The 18,506-nt window shown below is 38.8% G+C and overlaps 1 protein-coding gene and 1 non-coding gene across 2 annotated transcripts in view; both read left to right on the forward strand.

Moving 5' to 3' along the window:
• EPB41L4A (erythrocyte membrane protein band 4.1 like 4A) overlaps positions 1 to 18,506 on the forward strand; it is a 265,551-nt gene that overhangs the window by 52,553 nt on the left and 194,492 nt on the right. The gene's annotated exons all lie outside the window — the stretch shown is intronic.
• LOC116554753 lies at positions 1,088 to 1,194 on the forward strand. Its single transcript, XR_004270295.1, has one exon. It is a non-coding gene; the product is annotated as a U6 spliceosomal RNA (small nuclear RNA).

The following is an 18,506-nucleotide window of genomic DNA, read 5'->3' on the forward strand; positions in this document are numbered from 1 at the left end:
TTGCACTGATCATTTTGAAATCTGATGTTTTTCAAATAAAGTTTTAGGAGAAAATCTTAAGACAAACTCAGGTTGAGGGGCATCTCTCAATCCAGTACTTCTCAAAACCATCAAGGTCATCAAACTCAAGGGAAGTGTAAGAAAATGTCACAGATCCGAGGAGGTTAAGGAAATGTGATGATGAAATATGATATGTTACCCTAGATCAGGTCTTGGAAAATAGGAGAAAACTAGTGAAATCTGAATAAAATTTGGAGCTCACTTAATAGTAATGTACCAGTATTGGTTCTTTAGTTTTAACAAATGTACTGTGGTAATGTGAGACGTTAATAGAGGAGACAGAGTGCCAGGCATATAGGAACTCTATATTATCTCTGCAACTTTTCTTCAAGTCTAGAACTATTCTAAATCAAAAAAAATCGATTTTAAAAAATCAGTCTTCATTGTCTAGGGGTGTTGATATTAGATCAGAAATACTTTTTGAAAACATTTACAAACTTTTTTCCTATGCCCAGTATTTGAGGAAGAGATAAAAAATGAAGTAAAATATTCATGAAAGCTAGGTGTGCCTGGAGACCCAGCTACTCAAGAGGCTGAGGTGAGAGGATCACAGCCAAGGAGTTTGAGGCAGTAGTATGCTATGATCATGCCTGTGAGTAGCCACTGCACTCCAGCCTGGGCAGTGTGGCAAGACCCTTTCTCTAAAATGAAACAAAAGAATAGAAATTTATGCTATAATCTGTGTATTTCAGGTCTATGAAGATCCCCAGTTGTGTGGAATATTCATAATTCAACAAGCATTTTTTTAGTATACACTTTATGCCAGGAGGTGAGGTAGGCACTGGAAACACAGCAGTCAAACAAGACAGGCAAGATTTTTGGCAACTAAGAAATAGGTATCTTTTACTAATTTTCCTGGATATTTATCTTAATCTTAGATTTATTTTATCTCATCAAATAGTATTGTATGCTCGCATTAGGTAACAAAAGTTCTATGAATATAAAGGTATATGTAATTACTTTTAGAGCTAATATTTATATTGCATATTTATTTTTCAGTATTTGTTCAATTTAAGAAATGAGGCTAGTGCTCACTTTGGCAGCACATATACTAAAATTGGAACGATACAGAGAAGATTAGCATGGCCCCTGCACAAGGATGACATGCAAATTCATGAGGCGTTCCATATTTTTAAGGATTCCCTGTTTAATAAATTGTGTTGGGAAACCTGGCTAGCCATGTGCAGAAAGCAGAACCTGGACCCCTTCCTGACACCTTACACTAAAATTAACTCCAGATGGATTAAAGACTTAAACATAAGACCTAACACCATAAAAACCCTAGAAGAAAATCTAGGCAAAAGCATTCAGGACATAGGCGTAGGCAAGGACTTCATGACCAAAACACCAAAAGCATTGGCAGCAAAAGCCAAAATAAGCAAATGGGCCCTAATCAAACTCCACAGCTTCTGCACAGCAAAAGAAACAGTCATTAGAGTGAATCGGCAACCAACAGAATGGGAAAAAATTTTTGCAATCTACCCATCTGACAAAGGGCTGATATCGAGAATCTACAAAGAACTAAAACAGAGTTACAAGAAAAAAGCCCATTCAAAAGTGGGCGAAGGATATGAACATACACTTTACAAAAGAAGACATACATGAGGCCAACAAACATATGAATGAAAACATGCTCATCATCACTGATTATTAGAGAAATGCAAATCAAAACTACATTGAGATACCATCTCACGCCAGTTAGAATGGTGATCATTAAAAAATCTGGAGACAACAGATGCTGGAGAGGATGTGGAGAAATAGGAACACTTTTACACTGTTGGTGAGAGTGTAAATTAGTTCAACCATTGTGGAAGACAGTGTGGCGATTCCTCAAGGACCTAGAAATAGAAATTCCATTTGACCCAGCAATCCCATTACTGGGTATATATCCAAAGGATTATAAATCGTTCTACTGTAAGGACACATGCACACGAATGTTCATTGCAGCACAGTTTACAATAGCAAAGACCTGGAACCAACCCAAATGCCCATCGATGATAGACTGGACAGGGAAAATGTAGCACATATACACCATGAAATATTATTCAGCCATCAAAAATGATGAGTTTGGGTCCTTTGTAGGGACATGGATGAAGCTGGAAATCATCATTCTCAGCAAACTGACACAAGAACAGAAAACCAAACACCGCATGTTCTCACTCATAGGTGGGTGTTGAACAATGAGAACACGTGGACACAGGGAGGGGAGCATCACACACTGGGGTCTGTTGGGGGGAAATAAGGGAGGGACAGCAGGGAGTGGGGAGTTGGGGAGAGATAGCATGGGGAGAAATGCCAGATATATGTGATGGGGAGGAAGGCAGCAAATCACACTTCCATGTGTGTACCTATGCAACAGTCTTGCATGCTCTTCACATGTACCCCAAAACCTAAAATGCAATAAAAAAAAAAAGAAATGAAGCTAGATTTAAAGTTTCTTCTTAGAGATTGAAATTATGAACTGGGAAATATTTGTACTATAAGTTTATTTGCAGTATTTAGTACAAAAAAGTACTTAAAGGCTGATGAAAGAGTTTTTAGATGTTTTGTTAGGATTTTGAGAAAATCTTGTAAGGAAATCAGATAAACTTTTGGACATTGATTTGATAGGGAAAAAGTGCTTAACTATAGCATGATTTTCTTTTGAGTGAAACACTCATGAAATGAGAGAGCCCCCACACCTGGCATTGAGTTTCTCAGAATACAAGTCTTACTTCAATGAAAATTGCTCATGTCGTGGTGTCTATCATGTAGGAATTTGGCAGTAATACCAGTATTACTGGCGAGAAATTACTACTCTCAGCAATTCCAGATCAAGGCAATAAAAGTGAAATTTAAATATTGTAACTGTAACGTGAATATCAATAAATGTTTTACATATAACAAATATATGCATGAAAATATTGGCGGTTGGGCATGGTGGCTCATGCCTGTAATCCCAGCACTCCAGCACTTTGGGAGGCTGAGGTGGGTTGGATCACCTGAGGTCAGGAGTTCAAGACCAGACTGGCCAACATGGTGAAACCTCATCTTTATAAAAATACAAAAATTAGCTGGGCATGATGGCGGGTGCCTGTAATCCCAGCTACTTGGGAGGCTGAAGTGGCAGAATAGGTGGAGGTTGCAGTGAGCTGAGTTTGTCCCACTGCACTCCAGCCTGGGGGACAGTGCAAGATTCCATCTTAAAAAAAAAAAAAAGAAAATATTGGCACAGGATTGTTACTACCTTTTCTAGAGTTCACTGCTTTTTGAGAAGTACACTTATTTATTGTTTTTTGAAAGCTCCATTCTAAAAACTTGCATGAATGTTTTAAGTGTTTATAAGAGTGTCTGAAGTAGGGAAAACACTAGCATACAGTTTTAATACAAACTGCTGAATGTGCATGCAGCTGTGTTATGTAACTGGTTAATCTTAAACTGTAAACTTAGTATTTAAAAATGTAAACTATCAGAATCATCAAATGGTAAGTGATGGTTTGAGACATTATTACTAAGCTGGGAACTGGTGAGGTGGCTGAGAGTGACCCCAAGATTGTGGAGGATCTCACATTGATGGTGCAGACACTCCTGCAACATGTGTGAGATAAGTTTCAGACCATGTCTGACCAGATCATTCGAAAAATTGATGATACAAATACTTGTATTAATCTTGAGAATAACATCAAAGATCTCCCTTATAACACAGACTGGGGTGGAAGAACTCGAAGGTGAAAACAGAATACCTGCCATCACTCCTGGATGCGGGTGTGTGTGTGTGTGTGTGTGTGTGTGTGTGTGTGTGTAGACAAGGGTCTCACTATTTGCCCCTGGCTGGTCTTAGTGACCCTTCCACCTGAGCCTCTCAAAGTGTTGGGGATGATTTTTTTGTTTTTTATGTCACCAGTCACGATTGTTTGTATTGAAAATATATAATGTGAAATAACTTGTCTTTTGTAAGTTACATGGGGAACACAAAGGAATAAAGTTCTTCTGTAACAAAGTTACTACTCTTACTACTCAGCTGTAAAACCTCTTTTGATCACACCAGTAGGTGCTGCGGGGTTTAGCCCCTGAATGTCCCACTCACCCTGGGCTCTCACAAGACCAGCTGAAACTTGTGTACAGGACATTTTCAAGCCTCCCAAGTGGCTAATGGAAATGCTGTGGCCAACTGCATTGTAAGAAGTCAGAACTTAGGTAGGAATTGGCTTGGTTTTCTTGACAAAAAATATCTTCCAGAATAAGGTTTCTGAAATCTCTTTTTAAAAAAAAATAATCAAATAATAATACATGTAAAGCTACCTGCTACTTTTAGAAACTATTGTAAGCCATTAGATTGGGTTGAGATGAGTACTCAGACTTGATATTATTTATATTGCATTTATTTAAAAATGTCTTTTTAGGATATTAATATAGTTAAGAGAACAGTATTGTTAATGATTACTTTAGGGAGCTTTAGTTTGGCACAGAAGACTTTTATCTGTTGTTATGCAAGGTTTAATTTTGTGTGGTGTTGACATGAACTGTTACGAAATTGCTATTAATGATAAAGTGAAGTCAGTGTTTTGGTTGACTTTTAAATTAATGCTCTAAGGCTGGGTGTGGTGGCTCATGCCTATAATCTCAGCACTTTGGGAGGCCAAGGTGGGCAGATCACCTAAGGTCAGGAGTTCAAGACCAGCCTGGGGAACATGGTGAAATCCTATCTCTACTAAAAATACAAAATTTAGCTGGGCACAGTGGTGTGTGCCTGTATTCTCAGCTACTCAGGAGGCTGAGGCAGCAGAATTGCTTGAACCTGGGAGGCGGAGGTTGTAGTGAGCTGAGATTGTGCCATTGCACTGCCACCTGGGTGACAGAGTGAGACTCCATCTCAAAAAAAAAAAAAAATTAATGCTTTAAGCTGGCACAGTGGCTTGAGCCTGTAGTCCCAACTAGTTGGGAGCCTTCAGGTGGGAGGATTGCTTGAAGCCAGGAATTCAAGGTTGCTGTGTGCTGTGGTTGCACCACTGCACTTCAGCCTGGGTGACAGAGTGAGATCCTGTCTCTGAAAACTAAATAAAATTAATGCTGTGATTGTGTTATATACTTAAAATGGGATCCTTCATCTAATGGTAGACTAGCCCATTTGTTTGATATTGCCAGTGAGACCAAGAATTTAAAATAGTTTACATTAATGGCTTGGTTTATCAAGAAGGGAGGAAAAGGCTAACATAAGACTTTTTAGAATTAGATTCTCTTATTTTCTCTGATAATTACTTTTAAATTTTTATTTATTTATTTTGAGACAGGGTCTCGCTCTGTTGCCTAGGCTGAGGGCATGGCAACTGCCACCTCCAAGGCTTTATTGGTCCTCCTGCTTTAGCCTTCCGAGTAGATGAGACCACAGATGCACACCACCACATCCAGCTAGTTTATTATTATTTGTAGAGACAGGGTCTTCCTATGTTTCCCAGGCTGGTCTCAAAGTTTTGGATTCAAATGATCCTCTTGCCTTGGCCTCCCAAAGTGCTGGGATTACAGGCATGAGCCATCATGCCTGGCCTGATAATTTCTTTTACAAATTACTGGATTTCTATTGAATTTGTAGTTGAGATTACAGGCATAAGCCACCATGCCTTGCCCGATAATTGCTTTTACAAATTATTGGATTTCTATTGAATCTGTAGCCTGGATAAAATAGTTTTTTTAAACAAACAGACAAAAAAACCATGTACATATCATTAATTGTAGAGTTCTGATGAAAATTTTGTTTTGAAACATAGTATGTTGAGATGGAAAGTGAAAATGCTATATCATAAGAATAAAGTAATATATAACTTACCTTTAAAATAAACTCATCAAGAGTTTCAAGGATATTTCTATGTATCCTTGAACCTGAAGCAGGAAGTGAGTTGTTTCATATTCTAAAGTCAATCAACAGTTGTTATCCAACCATATTAAGCTTAGGGGGAGCATTAGGAAGAAAAAGCTTTTGAAATCAAAAGCTTTGGATAATTGGGTGCCTCTGGCTAGGCAGTTTCTCTCGGTTGGAAAGCAAGCACTGAACTGAAAATTTGTTCTTTACCTGGATTCTTTTCTAAGATGTGTACATATACATAGACCTTTCAGGAAGAATTTTATTGAAGTAGAATATAAAGCATACATATCTTAAATACATAGCTGAATGAGTTTTTACATATAGATATAGTTGTGTAAATACCATCCAGATCAAGAGGTAGGATATTTTCAGTTCTCCAGGATGTTCCCTTGGGTCCCTTTTCAAACAGTACCCACTGAGAGGTAAATTGCTATTCTGAGTTGTAGCCCTGTAGGCTAATTTTGCCTATTTTGACATTGTGTAAAAGGAATATTACAATATATATTCTTTTGTGTCTGTTTTCTTTCACCTAGCATTGCTGTTTGTGATTCTTCCATATTTTTGTCTGTAGCAGAAGTTCTTTTTTTTTTAACTTTTGTGTGGTAATTTATTGTGTGATTATACTATAATTTATCCATTCTACTGTCGATGGACAGTATTTAGCTATCACAAATAAAGCTACCCTGAAAATTCTTGTATATGTCTTTTGCTGGACATGTGCACTCATTTCTTTTGTGCGTATACCTAGAAGTGGAATTGCTGTGTCATAGGGTATTTGTGTGTTTAGCTTTAGAAGGTGCTGACAGCCATTTTTTAAAGTGGATGTACCAGATTTCACTCTAGCTAACAATCTGTAAGAATTCTAGTTGCTTTGCATCCTTGCCATTACTCAGTATTATCTGTCTGTTAAACTTTTGATGTTCTGATGGGTGATATTTTTTCCATATGATTGAAAGGGAATTATAGATTTCCTAATGATCAACCATGGGTTTGTATCAGATCTTAGATTAAGAAATTCTTTTCTGGGTGACAGTTGCAGTCTTTATGAAATTATCTTTCCCAGTTTTTCCAGAGTTCTATAGGACTAATTACTCTGTAATATAGAAACTAAATTATAAAGTTAATCACCATGACCAATCCCTGAAAAGCGTGGAGTATGGGAGAAAAAAATAAATTCATGTGTGTATATGTAATATATATGTGTAAGGACAAATCATTACCTCTCCCTTGATGGAAAGGATCCAGTATAAATAATCTGCTGCCAAGTGGCTGTCTGATCTTCCGGGGGAGTGTTGCCATCTTGGACTGAGGGTTGGCTTCTGCTATTGGCAGGTTAGGCACTCATTGTTGGCAAAGGCCAGGTTAGCTTTCATGAGGAGAAATCATTTGCTGAGTCCATATATAGCCTCCACTCTTGCCATTGTGACTAATGAAAAAGGGTAACTTTTCCACAGCCTTGTAATTTTTTCCACCTGGTTATTGACAGGCCCATCTGTAGTGGCTACCTTTGGTATACATTTACAAGGGGCAAAAATAATTTTTACACACTGCTCATTCTCAGAGGTCCATCCACACAGCCCTCCCCTAGATGTTCCTGTGTGATGATGAGCCCTCTCTATTCCTATGTTCTTTTCTTCCAAGTCCTTAACCACCACCCACATTGAATGTTACCCTTTACCTATGATGCAGTGTAGAGCCATAATTCTGGCCATTTCTCAGTGTAGGTAAAGGGGACAAACAAATGCACTAGTCACAACTCTGTTGGGATGATTAACATTTCAAGGATGCTCATTATTTTAGATGTCATGCTATAGAAGTCCATTTTCCTTGGTGCCAGTCATTATACAAACCTTTTCTAAACCAGGTCCAAGTTTCCTTTCTAGGCAGCTAGTCTTAAGGAAATCTTTGTGAAGCCATAGTTGTGGTTTTATAATAAGAGTAGGTCTTAGAGATGCCTGAGATATAACTACTCATGCAATTTCTTGTGCCTCGTACATTTGCTTAAGCCCAGTCTCTTTGTACCATTGCCTTTTGATAGAATGCTTCTGTAAAGGCCCAACGTTCTAGCTTGGTGGGTCAGGCAACATTCAGATTATTATGGGCAGCTCCAGAACCTGGTTGCAAGGTAGGAGCCATTTCTCAAAATGACAGTTGTTATTTCCAGAAAAGGGGTATGGTTTTTATTTTAGAACCTCAGAGGTTTGTGCTGTGATTCTCTGGATCCTACTGGATTCAGCTGATTGGATCTGTTGCATCATAAGACCAAGTGAGGTAGTAGCTTGTGCTGCAGTCTATCTTTGTTGTAGAACCATCTCTTGCTCTGGGTCCCACTCAACACTGACCGTTTTATAGGTTACCTAGTAAAGGAGTCAGAGCAGGATATTTAAGACTGGTGTATATTGTCTTTAAAATGTAAAGCAGCCTGTAAAATATTGTGTCTATTTTATTTTAGTAGTAAGCAGTTCAAGATGCAGCAACTTGTATGCCACTTTGGAGGTGATATTTCAACCTGTTCCAGACCACTGGATACCCAGAAATACTGAGGTTGCAGCCCTTGATTTTTCTTTTTCACTATGTTTTGCATGTGTCTTACTGAGATATCTATCAGATTTGCTGCTTCCTTTTCATCAGGTGCGGTCAGTACAGTGTAATCAATGCAGTAGACCAACGTGATGTTAAGATGATTAAGATCTGTGGAGACTAGATTATGGCAGAGGGGAGAGTTGTCACAGCTCTGGGCAAGAATGCAAAAAGATATTTTTGAGCATTTGAAATAAGAGCAAATGGTTTCTTGCATATTAGTAGAGCACTTTCCAGCATAGTGTCTTCATATCTGGTGCTCAAAACTAGATTTGCTCTAGAAAAGGTACTTCATTTGGTAAATCAGCCACATCAGGGTCACTGTCCGAATGGATTTGTGATAATCCAGTCACTTTCCAATCTGTCTGCTTTCTGCACAGACTAAAGAGGTAAGTTAAACAGTGATGTAATAGGAGTTACCACCCTTAAGTGCCAAGTTTTTGATGATAGTATTAACTTCCGCGGTTCTCCTGTGGATGCACTATTTCTTTTGGGTTTCCATTGTGGTAGCGGGGGAAGTTCAGTCTTCCAGTTGGTCATTCCTGTCTGTTGTAATAGCCTGTATTCCATGGTCAGGGAGCCATTGTGGAACTTGTACCAGTGGATTATGTTTACTTCAGTGATGTATTCAAAAACTGCAGAATAAACACAGGATAGGTTCATGGACTAACTGGATCCATGACATGCAAGAGGCCAAAGCTTCATGAATCACTTGGCCATAGTAACTTTATTTTGACTAACAGAGGCATTTTAGATCCCTAGGATCAGGTGGACCTTTTCAAAAGTAGAAAAGTAAGGATTCTCCAAGAGAATAAAAGCAAATAGAATGTGTATTTGTTATGGCTTTGTTTCCAGCTCTCAGATCTCTCAGAATACCTCTAAGAAGAGCATCCCTGGGGGATCACTGAGGGAGAAGAGGTGAAGGAGTGGAATTTTTCATGGGTGGTGTTCCTTGGCAAAACATAGTTCCTGCAGTTTGTGGTTGTATCAGAAGAGTGTTGTTTTATACATTCTTAGTGGTCTCAAACCTCGCTTCTAATGAGGAACCGGAAATGAACTCATCATATTGGAAATTGTGTTCCAACTGTGAAACTCAACTTGTGCTGATAGATAAACACATTTAGCACTCCAGAAGCCTGTGAAACCTCATTTTGAAGTGTGAAACATGCTTGTAGAAAGGAGGTTGTAGGTGTTTTTTTCCTCTCATGAGAAGTATCTTTAGTCTGTAAAGAAATTTCATACTTAATTTAAAAAATTATTTTGGTAAAAATATGAACATAGTGGATTCATCTGAAACTCGTGATCTGCATGCACTGCATTGCTTAATTTTAACCGTTTTACTTGCCTAGAGACTATCTTTGAAATAGCTTTCAGTTTCTAGTAGCTTACAAGTTCCAAGTAAGTGAGAATACTTTGTCACGTATTTTATTTTGCAAGTTAATGAAATAGATTATATTTGGTAGTGACAAATGAAATTTGAATATAAATCTGTGTTCATGTCTTTATGTTAAATTTTAGAGAAACAGAACAAAACCGCAGCCTAACACATTTGTTGGTCAGATTTTCATCCCTCCTACTTTTTTCTGGTCCTATTTCAATTTTTTCCCTCCTTTCTCCTTTTGCTTGTTTTGGTAACTTTAAAAAAATCAAATAAATACATATTTCCAGAGTCATATGTAATTTTTCTTATTTGAAGGTAGTATACTGTCATTATTAATGATATTAGTGCTCTCTGAGACTTACAAAAGATGTAGTTAAAATGCAAATTAAATAGGTTTTCTAGTGGAGTCTTGGCATTTGGTTTGCAAAGACTTCAACATCAATTAAGCCAGGTTTGAACTAGATCAATTGTGAATTATAAAGTATACACTGTTAATCTGTGGAGAAATGACTGTTGCTTATGGAATCCAGATTAGAAAATGCTACTTTCATTAATGAGAGATCTTTTCTGGATGATTTTTATAAATGGGGACCTAGATGGCCTAGGAAAACACAGAAAAACATGACTGATTACATTTGGAAGCTGGGTGAGGTGGGGATTGTATAAAACTGAATTAAATGATTCCTACACATCCTTCCTTATCTAACTAAATTTTGACTTTCTCCTGACCACAGAGCTTCCCTCATTTTTCTCTGTCTCTCTGCAGTGTTGCCAGACAGTTGAGTCTGTATTTTCTTGGCTTATCACTATCTTTTCCAGGTTGTTTATTTTTCTCTTATTTATTGCATTATTTACTTTGTCAATACATTCAGCTTTGTTAATTCTTTACTTCTAAGTCTCACCTCAACATAGATTTAGGCCTTTGGCAAGCCACACTCATTGTTTTCCCTTGTAGCTGTCATAAGCCTTAGCAACTCTGCAACATCCATGTAGAATAATGATGAGGAACGTATAGTGAGCTCTTATGTGCTAGGCACTATTACAAAGCACTTTTGTATACACATTAATGCTCAGAATAGCCCCTATGGGGTCAGTACTCTTACTGTCTTTGTTTTGCAGATGAGGTTATTTGGTCAAAGTTAGACAATTCAAAATCAAATCTAGATTTTAAACTCATATAATTTAGCTTCAGAGTCCATGTTCTTTATTATACATATGGTTTTCAAAGTTGGCTGTATCTGGAAACTTTTTAAAATGCTGATGCCCACAGCCTGCTCCTATGCATATCACTGGGGCCTCCTGAAGACAGGCGTGCATTACCTGATGCCACCTCTCCCAGTGCCCAAACAGAACCATGCAGGGGTCTGGAGATGGCCTTGTCCCATCTGTTGTCCCAGGAATGTGAGTACACCATTAGGATGCCTCACAAAAGATCCAGCCCGTCTGCTGTCAGCCCCTAAGTGTACTCTTTGGGGGCCCTAGGATCCCCTACCCTACCCACCACAGCCTGTACCTGTGCACACTATCAGGGCCTGAAGACAGGCCTGCCCCACCTGAAGCAGACCTCTCTACTGCCTAAGTATGCCTCTTGGAAACCTAGGGATAACCCTGCCATGTCTACCACTGCTGGCATTTGCACACACCTTCCAAGGGTCTGAAAATGGGCCCACTAAGCCCACTGCCCCCACTCCCACCCCCCACTATCACTGTCACCTATCTGTGCTGCCTGGGGATTGTCCTGCTCAGCTCATCACCACCACTGCTAACCTCAGCACATGCTGCCTGGAAGCCAAGTGTTGTTCTACCATTACTACTTCCATTGTCCGTGTCATGCATGCTGCCCAGTGCCCTAAGGACCTGCTCAGCCTGCTACTAAGCAAGCTGCCCGGAGGCCCAAGAATCAGCCTGCTTGGACCTACTAACACGCGTGCCTGCATATGCCACCCAGGTGTCCAAAAACAGGCATGAAACAGGGATGCTTGGTTCACTGCTGCCACCACTGGGGCCTCAGGACTGGTCCACCTGGTATCCTTGTCCCCAGTAAGGCCTTACCATAGTCTTCACTAATAACAGCCTAAGCCACTGAGGAACTAGACATTATTGATGCTGATTACTGCTGGAGTAAACATATGGGCACTACACTGTTGTATGTATCCAGAATCAAAGCCAAAGTGTACCTTACCTAACCAACACCATAGATACATCTACAGGAAAAAGCCTTCCCTATGAAAGCCAATCCAAAGAATTAGAAGAAAAAACTGTTACTGCAGATGTGCAGATATCAACATAAGAATACAATTAACACAAAAAGCAAGGAAACAGGACTTCTCCAAAGGAACCCAAGAATTCTCCACAACAGATTTCCATGAAAAATCTATGAAATGTTTTGAAAAGTATTCAGTGTAGTGATTTTGAAGAAGGTTGGTGAGATACAACACATAACAACAATACAAAGGATTTAGCTACTACAACTATAGCTACTACTGCTACAGAAAACCACCAAACTGTAATAATAAACAATAAGAAAGGAATAAAAAAATATACAAAACAGAAAACAACAAAACAACAGGAACAAATGATCACATATTAATAATCTTGAATATAAACAGAATACTCCACTTAAGATATAGGCTGATTCTTTTGTGGCTTCACATATGGTCTATCCTGAACAAAGAAGTCTCAACAAATTTTTCAAAAATGCAGTTATATCAAGTATCTTCTTAGACCACAGTGGAATAAAGCCGGAAATCAATAACATGAGGAGCTTTGGAAATGCTACAAATACATGGAAATTGAAGAACATGCTCTTGAGTGACCATTGGGTCAATGGGGAAATTAAGAAAGAAATTAAAAAATTTCTTCAAACATGACATACCAAAACCTATGGGTATATAAAATGCAGTGCTAAGAGGGACGCTTATAGCAATAAACTCCTGCATCAAAAAAGTAGAAATATTTCCTATAACCTAATGATGTACTTCAAGGAACTAGAAAAACCAGAACAAACCAAACCCAAAATGAGTCGAAGGAAGAAATAAAGATCAGAGTGGAAGTAAATGAAATTGAGACTAGAAAATACAAGGACCAATGAAATGAGAAGCTGTTTTTTTTTTTAAAAGATAGCTTTCAGCTTTTCCCCATTCACTATGATATTAGCTGTGGGTCTGTCATATATGGCCTTTAATATGTCGAGGTGTGTTTCTTCTATGCCTAGTTTGTTGAGAGTTTTTATTGTAAAAGGATGTTAAATTTCATCAAATGTTTTTTCTGCATCTACCAAGATGATTATATGGATCTTTTCTTTCATTCTCTTGATATAATGTATCACATTTATTGATTTGCACTTATTGAATCATCCTTGCATGCCTAGGATAAATCTCCCCAGTTGATCAAAGCATGTTATTTTTTTGATGCGTTGCTGGATTTGGATTTTTGCACCTATGTTTATCATGGATATAGGCCTGTAGTTTTATCTCTCTCTCTTTTTTTTCCTTCTTTTTTCGCTGGGTCCTTGTCTGGTCTTGGCATCAGGGTAATGGTGGCCTCATAAACTGAGTTAGAAAGAATTCCCTCATCTTCAAATTTTTGGAATAGTTTTAGAATTGGTGTTAGTCCTTCTTCATAAGTTTATTAGAATTTGGCAGTAAAACTATCCAGGCCTGGGTTTTTCTTTGTTGGAAGACTTTTATTACTGATCTAATCTCATTACTTGTTATTAGTCTGTTCAAGTTCTTATTTCTTCCTACTTCAGTCTTAGCAGGTTGTATGCATCCAGGAATTTTTCCAGTTCCTGTAGATTTTCCTGTTTGTTAGAATATTGTTGTTCATAATGGTCTCTGATGATCTTTGTATTTCTGTGGTATCAGTTGTAATGTCTCCTTTTCTGTATCTGATTTTATTTGCATATTTTTTCTTGGTTGGCTTAGCTAGCAGTTGATTGGTTTTGTTTATCTTTTTGGAAAAAAAGCTTCTCATATCATTGTTCTTTGTATTTTCTAGTCTCAATTTCATTTATTTCTGCTCTGATCTTTATTGTATCTTTCCTTCGACTCATTTTGGGTTTGGTTTGTTCTTGGGTTTAGTTAGTTCCATGGAGATTTTTCTCTTCCTCCTTGGAGATTTCTCAAGTAACTAAAAATAGAACTACCAAATGATCCAGCAGTCCCACTACTGGATATGTATCCAAAAGAAAGGCAATCAGTATACCAAAAGGATATATTTATCTTCCTGTTTATTGCAGCACTGAATTATTCACAGTAGCAAAGATAGTCATCCTAAGTGTCCACTAATAGATGAATGAATAGAGAACATGTGGTATGTGTACACACAGAATACTATTCAGCTATAAAAAAGAATGAAATTCTGTCATTTGCAGCATCATGGATGGAGCTGGAGGTCATTGAGTGAAGTAAGTCAGGCACAGAAAGACAGATACTGCATGTTCTGACTTAAGTGGAAGCTGAAATAGTTGATCTCATGAAAGCAGAGAGTAGAATGTTAGATACTGGAGGCTCAGTATGGTGTATTTGGAACTTGAGAGGAATGAAGAGAGATAGGTTAATGGGTACAAACATACAGTTGGATGGAAGGAGTAACTTCTAATGTTTGATAGCATAGTAGGGTGACTTTAATTAAAAATTGTGCTATATATGTCAAAATAGGGAGAAGAGAAAAGTTGTAATTTTCAGAACACAAATGATAAATCCTTGAGGTGATGAATATCCTAAATACCTTGACTTGATCATTACACATTTTGTGCATGTTTCAAAATAGCACAGGTACCCCATATATATGTACAGTTATTATGTATCAAAAAAAGATGCTTGTGCCTAGGACTTGCTCAACTAATTAAGTCAGGATTTCTGGGGAGTGAGACCTTATCTGTCTTTTTTAAGCCTCCTGAGGTAATTCCATTGTGCAGTTAAAGTTGAGAACCATTGTTCTACATCCGTACTATTTAGCATGGTAGCTTCTAGCCATGTGTGCTTATTTAAACAAATGAATTAAAGTTAAACCAAATATATCAAGATTTAGTTCCTCAGTCATACTTGACACATTTCAAGTACTCCATAGACATGTGTGGCTAGTGGCTGCTGTATTGGATTGCATGTTACAAAATCCTTCCGTCACAGCAGCAGTTGGGCAACACTGCTCTACACCATGCTGTCTCCCAGCCTTCACACTGTTGTCTTCTTTGACCCATGATCTTCACCACTGTTTTTTATAGCAGTTCGTTCACATGGCCTAACCTTGGGTCTAGTCATCACCTGGAACTTGTTTTGCTTTGCAAGATTTTTTAACTCATCATTCCCTCTTTGACCAGAACTTTCTGTCCTGTCGATAAATGTCAGCCTCTCTGCCTGTTTTCCCACTATCCGCTTCTTCCAGGTTTCGTTTATTTCTTCCATTCAATTTTGGACCCCATGTTGTTCTGGACATTTCCTCCAGTGTCTTCCTTTTTCTCTCTTTTCTTGCCACACCCATGGTGGGCGGCTGTCATGCTGGATGTGAAGCCATTTACATTCTCTGCTTCTTTGATCTCATTACTGCTAAAGAAAATCATCTAACAGATGTTAGCATAATTTTTCAGTCTCATTTGGAAAGTCAAATAGCACTCTCACTCATTCTTACGCAGCTCTCTGTTTGTCTGTATAGCAGCTGTTAGAGGCCTTTGAGCTCCCTGATATCCTGGTCTTCCCAGCCCTCCTCCATCTCAGCAAATGATCTACAGGCAATGCTGCACAAACTCTCTGCACCTCACTCCCTCCACCTCTATTCCTGCCCTTGTCTCAGTGCAGAGGCCCTGCTGCTTTCCAAGGTTCACCTCTCCAGTTGGCTATCTGAGCCCCATCTTCCTGTACCAGGAGACCTTGCTCAAGTCTCCTATGTTTAAAAAAAGGTATGTTTTCTTGACCTGTGCATCCCCATAAAATGATGTCCTTATTCCCCCTTTTCCTGTTTTGACAGACTTTCACATTTTTAAACTCTGTTCAGTCTGACACTTATACCTGCCCATCTACTGATACTGGCTCCTCTGTGTCATCACTGACCATCCAATGCCAGATTTGTCCTCTACAGTGCCATTTGAAGTTGTGGCTACTCCTACTTTCCTGGGAGTCTCCTTTCTCTTGGGTCTATGACAGTCTGTGCTTCACATTCTCCTTTTTTACTTCCAGTTACTTCCCAGAATTCTCTATACATTGTCTCCCCAGAGCCCTTGATGATTTGAACCCTGTCTTAGTCATGTCTTCTTCATTTGAAACTCCTCAGCATCAAGCGTAGTATTTGGTGTGAACATTGTGCATAGTACCATTATTGAATGGGATGAGGCTCTAGTGAGATTTTGTACAAGGAATAAATAAATAGCTTGTTTGGGAATGCCTTGAAATACAGTTTTGATTTGCACATATGTGGGTCTGAGTGGACAGATGGAATCCCTAATAGATATTTGGGAATTCACTGTTGAGGTTCATTTTCTCTCTCCATAAAACACCTGAATACTTCATTAGTGTCCTGTCACATTCCACACTCTGAAGTGCCTTACTTTGCAGATTTGCCCTGAGCTCACCTCTCCCTGACATGCTCCCCTGTGTGAGTTTCCCCTTTCCCCTGCAGAGTGATTCAGGGACTTCCCAGATGCTTTTGGCTTGTATGCAGCTAGAAACATTCAGAATTACTGTGCTTTAAATTTGAACTTTCTAACAAATTGGCTTTCCATAAAATAGGTTTTGGCTACATTTTTATTTATCATATCTAAAAATGATTAATTTATTTTGAAATTTGAAGACTGTCTTCTTGGAAATACAAAGAAATAAAAAGCCATGGCTTTTGGGAAGTTTATAGGCTACTAGGAAAAACCATGTATACTGCATTATGGACGAAGATGGAGGTTTCACAGAGTTTCATGAAGAAGACTTGAGGACTTTGTAAGATGGGTAAGAATTTCAACTGGCAGAGACTAAAGAGTGAGGATGGGCAATTCAGGTTAAGGGAGTGACATGGAGAAAAGTGTAAACAGTGGGGCACATGTTGTCTTATCTTGAGCTTTTGAGTTTGACTGGTATGGAGGCAGGTTGGAGATAAACATGGACTGAGGAATTGAGCCACATAAGAGAAGCTCAAATGCTAACCTAAACAGTGCAGATACGGTAAGTAGGAGTGAGCCTTTGAAGTTTTCCCCTCAGAGGAGGGATGTGAGGATTGGGTCCTAGGAAGATGGATCTGACAGTGAGCAGTAGGTTGGGTGTGTTGGAAGGGTACAGACAGGGCACCTGTGGCTGGGGAGCTGGGCCAGAGAGTGGTAATGCTGAAGCTTTCTCTTCAGAGTGCTGGGAGACACCGGAGTGCCCCTTTACTCTGGCTGCTTTGCTGCTAAGACTTAAGCTTTTCTCTAATTTTCTGCCAGTTCACATTTTCTCTCACTGCCCTATTCCACAAATGTTCAACTTTGTTCTAAATGGAAACCCAAAAGTCAGGCAGTGAAAGGGAGGAAGAAGGGAATTCTGTTACCAGATGAAGAATTAAAAGCTGTATGAACATCTAAAAGCATGTTTTTATACAAACACAGCAACTGTGTGTTCTTAGGTGAGTCTGTGTAATGGCTCTGAGATGCTTGGAAAGTCATGCCTGGAGGATATGGAATTGGTAGGGGAGTGAAAAAACCTGTAATTAAAACGTGAGCACTAGCCTAAGTTCTGCATTTTAATGAATTACCAACCCTGGGGAATTGCGAGAATGTTCCTCAGCTCTTTAACATTCATCCTAATTCTTCTACATTTTCCTTATCCTTTTGACTACCATTGCTTTTCACCATCAGTGCAAATGTCAACACAGTGAAACCAGTCACATAACTTCTTAGTATTATTACAAGCATAGTTTTGACCTCATGGATTCTTTAATGGATCACATTCTGAAAATGCTTGTGTGTGCATGTGCATGCGTGTGTGTGTGTGTGTGTATGCGTGTATACATCCATTGGTTATTCTAACCCATTTGTGTGTTCAGCTGATACTGCTTATAGCTTTCAGGTGCTTTGACATTTACTGTTTCCTCACAGAATTTTGTGTCATCTTAGTGCACTGGGCACTGTTGTGGGTCAGGACACATTTGGTTTACTGGCTTTTAGGGTCAGCTATACAGCTGGCTATTTGGACTCTGTCAAAATGCCAAATACTGGGCGTCTACTCCCAGATCCTTCTCCTGGATGTTCAGAAACTATAACGAGCACTGGCTATTTAAGAACCCATGTAGACACGCAGCACCTCTTCTTTGAAAGCCATGGCCCAAGAAGTTTGAGGGGATTTCTGTGGCTAAAACTTGTATTGACTGCTAAAATAAGGAAATAATGAAATGCAAATTCTGTTTTACTAAAGCCTAATTTTGGTTATTTTTGGTTATGACTGTAAAATAACATCGCAAAGGGTTGATAGTCTTGTACACTTCTGCAGTGTGGTCTATGGTTGGCGTGTTTCTTTTTATGAACTACTGGGGCTGACGTTTTTGATAATAACCAGAATGATCTATTCTCACAGTATGGCTTCTTTGGTTTTTCTTAACCTCTAGGCATTTTGTTAGTTCTTTGACTTTTGGTTTCTTCTGTTAGATAAGAGTATACAGGCCAGGCGTGGTGGCTCACACCTGTAATCC

This window comes from Sapajus apella, unplaced genomic scaffold (assembly GCF_009761245.1).
Source record: "Sapajus apella isolate SASKATOON/1434 unplaced genomic scaffold, GSC_monkey_1.0 scaffold1, whole genome shotgun sequence".
In the NCBI taxonomy this organism is placed as follows: domain Eukaryota; kingdom Metazoa; phylum Chordata; class Mammalia; order Primates; family Cebidae; genus Sapajus; species Sapajus apella.